The sequence below is a fragment of the Penaeus vannamei genome, chromosome 23, assembly GCF_042767895.1.
Source record: "Penaeus vannamei isolate JL-2024 chromosome 23, ASM4276789v1, whole genome shotgun sequence".
Taxonomy (NCBI): domain Eukaryota; kingdom Metazoa; phylum Arthropoda; class Malacostraca; order Decapoda; family Penaeidae; genus Penaeus; species Penaeus vannamei.
The window spans coordinates 5,665,001-5,673,051 of NC_091571.1; positions in this window are offsets into that span (position 1 = coordinate 5,665,001).

Here is an 8,051-nt window from a genome sequence, read left to right on the forward strand (position 1 = left end):
GCAATGGAGGCGCCATCAGCAAGGCAGGTGAAAGTGACTGAGAATGAGGATGATGCGTCTCTTTCCCATAAACGAATTTTACACAAACGTTTCTGTATCTTTCACTCACTCTTTCCTTATATTCCTTTCATTCGCATAACCGAATCGATAGATCTATCTACACGAGTCGATAGATTTTTATGCATGAGTATGAATAGATAGATAGATAGATAGATAGATAGATAGACAGATCTGGTTATAACTAGATACACATCCACTTACATTCGCATAACCAAATCGATAGATCTATCTACACGAGTCGATAGATCTATATACATGAGTACGAATAGATAGATAGATAGATAGACAGATCTGGTTATAACTAGATACACATCCACACACACACACACACACACGCACATTTCCTATAATCAATAAACATTAAAAGTTTACCAAACGGCGTCCTTGCACACATACCTCGCCCTACACCCAACTAAGCAAATGCATACGTACAGGAAATGATGTGCGTATGGGCGTGTATGTAAAAATATGTAGACGAAGATGGAACCCGGCGTGAGGGCGCCACCACCGCTGTAAGCCAGGCCGTTGAACCGGTGCGGATCCCGCGCCCGATCTCGCTCTCTCTTTCTGTTTTTTTCCGTCTTTCCCTTCTTTTTTTTTCTCTGTCTCTGTCTGTCGGGCTGTCTCTTTCTCGACTTTTGTGTTTCTTTCTGTCTGTCTTTCTCTTTCTTTCTCGCTCTCTCTCTCTCTCTCTCTCTCTCTCTCTCTCTCTCTCTCTCTCTCTCTCTCTCTCTCTCTCTCTCTATATATATATATATATATATATATATATATATATATATATATCTATCTATCTATTTATGTATATATAACACCCACCCACACATAGATGTGTGTATATTTACATATACATATGCATTTACATTTATACAGACACACACACACACACACACACATACACACACACACACACACACACACACACACACACACACACACACACACACACACATACACACATATATAAACATACTATTTATCTATCTATCCATCTATTTATCTAGCTGTCTGCCTCTTCCTATTTGTCTTCTTCCCTCTGTCGTTGCGCCTGAGTGCCCTGCTAATCTCCATGAATAAAAAATAAAAAGATAACAAAAATTATATTTTATTACTACCAACATAAAATCATCCCAGAGTCTTTCTATTCTCATAAATCATCAGTGGAATCATAATTACCAGACGTAATTAATAGAAAAATATGACAAGTATTATCTGTAAAAATCGTAAGAATATAAGTAACGATTTTAGTTTTAAATACGTAATGATTACATTGCAATCGTTTGTTATATTCACTTATGATTCTGTTATTTTCTTAAATCAACGTATTTATGTCTATAGGTAAAGCCTATTTCTTCATTATATTTCACATTATCTTTTATTATTTGATTGTATATTTCTAATTTAGGAAAAGAAGGACAGCGAAGGTAAACATAATAAATATATGATTACTTATTTCTAATTTTGGAAAGGACGGTGAGGGTAAAAAAATATATTAATAATATTAAATATACTATTAAATGATGATTAAATTGACTGTCTATTTCAAACTCTGGAAACGAAAGACGCTGAGAGTAAACATAAAAGAAACTAATATACTTAAATGCTGATTGAAATAATAACCTATTTCTAATTTTAGAAACGAAAGGCGGTGAGAGTAAACGTAAAAGAAACACGTGATTAAATGGTGATTAAATTGTCCATTTCTAATTGAGGAAACGCAGGACGACGGTGAGAATAAACATCAAAACGCCTTATACGATTAAACTGACGAAAACCAGAATGTGGGGATACGACAAAAGCAAAATAATATATCGTCTCTTTTAAAAAAATCAAAATACTATTGACATTACAGATTATAAAGAAACAAAGAATCATAAAACTAACAGCAAGAGAGTAATAATTAATCAATAATTAATAATTAATAAAAGTAATAATTAATCAAGACTAATGATTACTCACTAAATAATTCACCTATTTCTCCTCTTCCATTATCTATATCAACATCAAAATCTAAGCCTCGAGTGTTGAGAGTCCGGGCCTAGGCATCTATGAGCAGCAGCACCCGCAGAATTATTTGATTGCGGGTCATCTCCCCGTAATTACGCACACGCTACTGTGTACCTGCGTTCCGTTCCTTTCTCCACTACCGTTATTGTCGATATTGTGCGCAATCTTGGGATGTTTCGTGATCTAGGTTATTAGGTATGTTTGGGAAAAAATCTTCAAATTTATCTGATGCGTCTATGGCCGTTTTACAAAAAATGTAAAAGTGTATATCTAAAAATATTAATGTTTTTTTCTTCTCTTTTTTTAATTCATATACTGTACATGCAAATCCATTAACAATCTAAATCTGAAAAAAATATCTTCAAAGGAAAATCATGCAACGCGTTAGAAAAAAAAAAAATATATATATATATATACATATATACTTTTTTTTTGTCAACCATTAACACAAGTTTAATTTCAAGTTCACAACTGACACTAACTGGCAGTCCCACAGACGACAATTCCAGCGAGATAACTGATCTCATCTGACAACTTTATTTCAGACAGAAAAAGTGACTACTAAAAGTCTTTCTACTCTACTTTTACATTCCTTAATATATCTACTCTTACTTGTGATTTCATCTCTACTCTTATAATAATATACATTCCCACAATTAACTAGCAAACAAGAATTGAATCATTCTACCATAACCTCAACTACCAATGACCTGATCGTCTCCTTGTTTCACTCTAAATGAAAAAAAAAATATATATATATCATCGTATAATTTCAATTCAATGGAAGAGAGAATCCTAAGGCAAGGTGAAATAAAACAATACGAAAAACAATTCAGATTAGAACGTGCAAATGCTATTATACTCACGTGGTTCTTGTATTTGACACTGTGTCCATTTATTATAAAGAGGGAGGTGGGGGAAAAAGGAGAAAGGTAAGGAATGAGAAAGGTAGGGAGGGAGAGGGGGAGGGAGAGGGATAGAGAGAAGGAGAGGGATAGAGGGAGATTTCTGGGCTCTTCCTAGAATGTGTGAATGTTTCATATGCGTTTTTTTTTTTTTTTTTTTTTTTTTTTTTTTTTTGCCTTGCCGTTACCACTTCAGAGATGATAATCCTGGGAGGGAGAGAGGGAGAAAGGGAGGGAATGGGTGAGGGAGAGAGGGAGGGAGGGAAAGAAGGAGAAAGGTAAGGAATGAGAAAGGTAGGGAGAGAGAGAGAGGGATAGAGGGAGGGAGAGGGATAGAGGGAGGGAAAGGGATAGAGGGAGGGAAAGGAAAAGAGGGAGGGAGGGAGAGGGATAGAGGGAGGGAGGGAGAGGGATAGAGGGAAGGAGGGAGAGGGATAGAGGGAGGGAGAAGGATAGAGGGAGGGAAAGGGATTGAGGGAGGGAGAGGGAGGGAGAGAGAGAGAGAGAGAGAGGGAGAGAGAGAGAGAGAGAGAGAGAGAGAGAGAGAGAGAGAGAGAGAGAGAGAGAGAGAGGAGAGAGAGAGAGAGAGAGAGAGAGAGAGAGAGAGAGAGCGAGCGAGCGAACGAAAGTTGGTGGTTAATGGTTAAAAGCTAATAATGTACCAGACCTCAACGCATTATAGAAAGATATAATAGCGAAAAGGGTACAAGGGTGAGGGAGGGGGGGAGAAGATTAATGAGTGTTACATGTCAAGTCGTACAGCACTTTAGGATAGTAAGCATTGAAATGGTGAGTAAGTGAGATAACAGCTAATGATCAAAACATATAAATAAAGTAGACAGTTCATATAACAGTATGATTAAGTATTGTGCAAAAAAAGGTAAAAGTGAGTTAATGATTAGTTAATGAGACGGAAAATAAAGCAAAATAATATATCGTTGAAAAATAATGATAATAACACTTACATTACAGGATATGATGTTACGAAAATTATAAAGCGAACAGCAAGAGAAATGTATTAGTTGTCCACGGACGTAGAGGGTCATAGCGAAGGGGCTAAAGAGGGGGAACAAAGGGACTAAGGGGGGTAGGGGGGTGGGGGTCAAAGGGCGAAGGGAGATCAGACCAAATGGAGTGTTTGTGTCTGAAGAAAGAAGACAAATCCTGCATGAGGAAAAGTGCAGAAGAGCCACTGTGAAACCACCATATATGTGTGGAAGGAAGCATGACATTTTCTTGCTTTCTTGTTTAATTACTTTCTAAAATATGATAAGATATTTAAGTACTTAGCACAACTTGAAAACTCTCAGGAGGAGAGAGAGGGAGAGGGAGAGAGAGAGAGAGAGTAAGAGTAAGAAAGAAAGAGAGAGAGAGAGAGAGAGAGAGAGAGAGAGAGAGAGAGAGAGAGAGAGAGAGAGAGAGAGAGAGAGAGAGAGAGAGAGAGAGAGAGAGAGAGAGAGAAAGAGTGAGAGAAAGACAAAGAGAAAGAAAAAGAGAAAGAGAAAGAGAGAAGAGAGAGAGAGAGAGAGAGAGAGAGAGAGAGAGAGAGAGAGAGAGAGAAAGAGAAAGAGAAAGAGAAAGAGAAAGAGAAAGAGAAAGAGAAAGAGAAAGAGAAAGAGAAAGAGAAAGAGAGAGAGAGGTAACAAGGAAGGAAATGGGTGTCTTACGAGGAGGAGGCGGAGGAGAACAACCCGGGGAATGAGACGCGGGAACAGGACAAGTACAGGACAAGTATCTGGAAGAACGTCAGGAGAGGAAGGATCCGTAGAAGGACGAAAGGGAGTATGAGTATGCAGGAGAAAGCGGGAGGGAGAAAGGGAAGAGAAGAAGGGATATTCGTGGCTGACGATCCACCTACCTCCCATCATCATTGTCACTGTTGTAACTATCTTTATGATGTTGGTGTTGACATTATTGTTTTTTTATGATTATTCTCATTTTTAGCATTATCAGATATAGGAATCACATTGCAATTTTAAAATCTGATATATATATAGGTATAGGATACATATAAGATATAGGAATTACATAGTAATTTTAAAATCTCTGAAAATTACAATTTATGGGAAGAAAGTGACATTTCAGTCAAAATCAGGGGAAGAAGGTGACGATAGTGAAGATGGAGAAGGGGAGGATGAGACGGGTTGGGAGAGAGAGTGGGAGGAAGAGGGGCACAGAGAACATGAAGAGGAGAATGGGTGGATGTCGGTGGTTCCTTTGAATGTTGAGGATATGGTAGTAGAAAGATTAGAGGGAGAGGTGGAAAGGATGAAGAGGAAGAAAGAAGATGGTGAGAGAAAGGAAAGCGGAGGAAATAGGAGGTGGAGATGGTGAAGAGGAGGAGGAAGAGAGGAAAGGGAGGAGAAGGAAGAGGAGGAAGTGGAGAAGGGAGAGGAAGAGGAGGAAGAGAAGGAAGGGAAGGAGGAGAAAGAGGATGAGGATGGGGAGTAATAGGAGGAAGAGGAGGGGAGGGAAGAAGAGGAAGAATAGAGGGAAGAGGAAGAAGAGGAGGAAGAGAAGAAAGGGGAGGAGGAGGAGGAAGAAGAGGATGAGAAATAGGAGGAGGAAGAAGAGGAAGAGGAGAAGAAAGAAGAAGAGGAAGAGAAGTAAGAAGAGGAGTGTTCTCTTGGGTCGTATTTACGAAGTTTTGGATGCACTCCAGGGTTCCTAGGGGAGGGCGGGGTCTGAGAGACGAATATTTTCTTTTGGGGAGAAAAGTGGAGACAGAGGTCCTAGGAGCAGAGGAAAAGGTGGGTGTGGGAGAGAAATATGGAAGGATTTTGGGATGAAACACTGAGATAGCCTGGTGTGACGGGTAGTGTGGGAAGGGGCGGTTGGATCAGGGGAAGAGGTAGAGACGGGAGAGAGAGGGGGTAGAGAGGTAGGATGATAAAGGGAAGGGGAAAGAAATACTGAAAGATCTTGGGAAGAACGGAGAAGGGGTGGAGCGAAGGACAGCGTTGGGATAGGTTCTAGTCTAGCCTGGCGTAGAGTGAGGCCTAGTTTGAATCTGAGAACTGCTCTTTCAAGTTCGAACGTGTTTTCTATCACCATTACAGCAAATGTTACGAATGCTGTGCTAGAGCCTTGGCTTCGGCGTTGATTTTATGTCATGATATGAGAATTTAAACAAAATTGTGATACAAGTAAAAGTTTTGCAAAATATAACTGGTGTTGACATTCTTTTGCTTAATACATAGGTTTGTATGTCATAGTATGAGAATTTATACAAAATTGTGATACAAGTAACAGGTTTGCAAAAAGTATTGACGTTGTTATGCTTAATACATAGCTTACATGCGAAGTCGAAGTTCCTCCATCGCATTCGCATGGTTAATGGTGGTTAAGGGTAGCACTTAAGAGGTATATTACGGGCGCCACAACACATGGTACACGAACGGCCACACGAGGGCAACGTGGCCAAAGCGCCGATATTTCTGACACTGACGGGGAAGGGGCCGATAATGGCGGACTGGGCCAATGTGAATTTTATGGGAGATTTCTGCAGAAGGTAATCGTGGCATTATTGGTGTTGAATTCACAGCGGCCTCTGTTAGGAATAGTGTAGCACTATAATGCAGTTACAAGCAGTCGTTTTCACAATCTGACCAATCCTTGCTGTAGACCAGGCAATCAGCTGGGAGATGGTACAAATATTAGGAGAAGGGGAGGATCAGACGGGCTGGGAGAGAGTGGGAAGAAGAGGGGAAGAGAGAACATGAAGAGGAGGATGGATGGATGTCGGTAGTTACTTTGAATGTTGAGGATATGGTAGTAGAAAGATAAGAGGGTGAATGGAATAGGTTTACCAGTTAGGTCAGTCGAGGATAGATAGTGCACGATTTTGTGACATAGATATCACTTTTAAAAGGCGTGAACGATCGGAACGGCTACGGAAGGAAACGATGCCAACTTATATTTTTTTTTTCTGTAAGTGATTGAAAGATGATACTGTTAAAGTAAGGGGGCTGCAGGAGGAATCCCCCCCCCAAAAAAAAAAAAAAAAAAAAAAAAAAACATTGACCTCAGTTGGGCTCAACAGGATACTCAAAAGATTTACAGAGATGAACGTAGTAGAAGGACGAGGACGGGCTGAGGAGAGAGTTGTGACGAATGAGGTAGTACAGCGGGTTGGTTGACAATAAAATGAATAGTAGTAATAAGAAAGGAGGGGACATAAAATGAATTCTGAGAGACGGGGGGGGGGGGGGAGAGGGAGGAGAGAGAAGAGTGAGGAGTGAGGAAGAGAGGGAGAGGGAGAGGGAGAGGGAGAGGGAGAGGGAGAGGTAGAGGGAGGGAGAGAGAGGGAGAGGTAGAGGGAGGGAGAAAGAAAGTGAGTGAGTGAAAGAAAGTGAGTGAGTGAAAGAAAGTGAGTGAGTGAGAGAGAGAAAGTGAGGTGAGAGAGAGAGAGAGAGAGAGAGAGAGAGAGTGAGAGTGAGAGAGATTGAGATTGAGATTGAGATTGAGATTGAGATTGAGAGTGAGAGAGAGAGTGAGAGAGAGAGTGAGTGTGAGAGTGAGTGTGAGAGTGAGTGTGAGTGTGAGAGTGAGAGAGAGAGAGAGAGAGAGAGAGAGAGAGAGAAGAGAGAGAGAGAGAGAGAGAGAGAGAGAGAGAGAGAGAGAGAGAGAGAGAGAGAGAGAGAGAGAGAGAGAGAGAGAGAGAGAGACAGAGAGTGAGTGAGGAGAGGGAAAGTGAGTGAGTGAGAGAGAGAATGTGTGTGTGTGTGTGTGTGTGTGTGTGTGTGTGTGTGAGAGAGAGAGAGAGAGAGAGAAGACAAGAGAGAGAGGGGGGAAGAGATTTGGGGATGCTTATACCACCAAAATCGTCATATACAATGTTGTGTCATAAAAGAATCAAAAAATTATTATATGCAACCCAATATAGCATGTGCTATATTGTTAATAGATTATATTATAATAAACAAAAACAACTATAAATTAAATACCTTTTATGCCATATAAGAATTAAATGCATTATCGCTTACGACCTCTCAAATAGCTACCGGGACTACAATACGACCACTTCACCTCCCTCCACATGAACCACGACTCCCGCCAGTAATCGCCCAGCGCAATCGC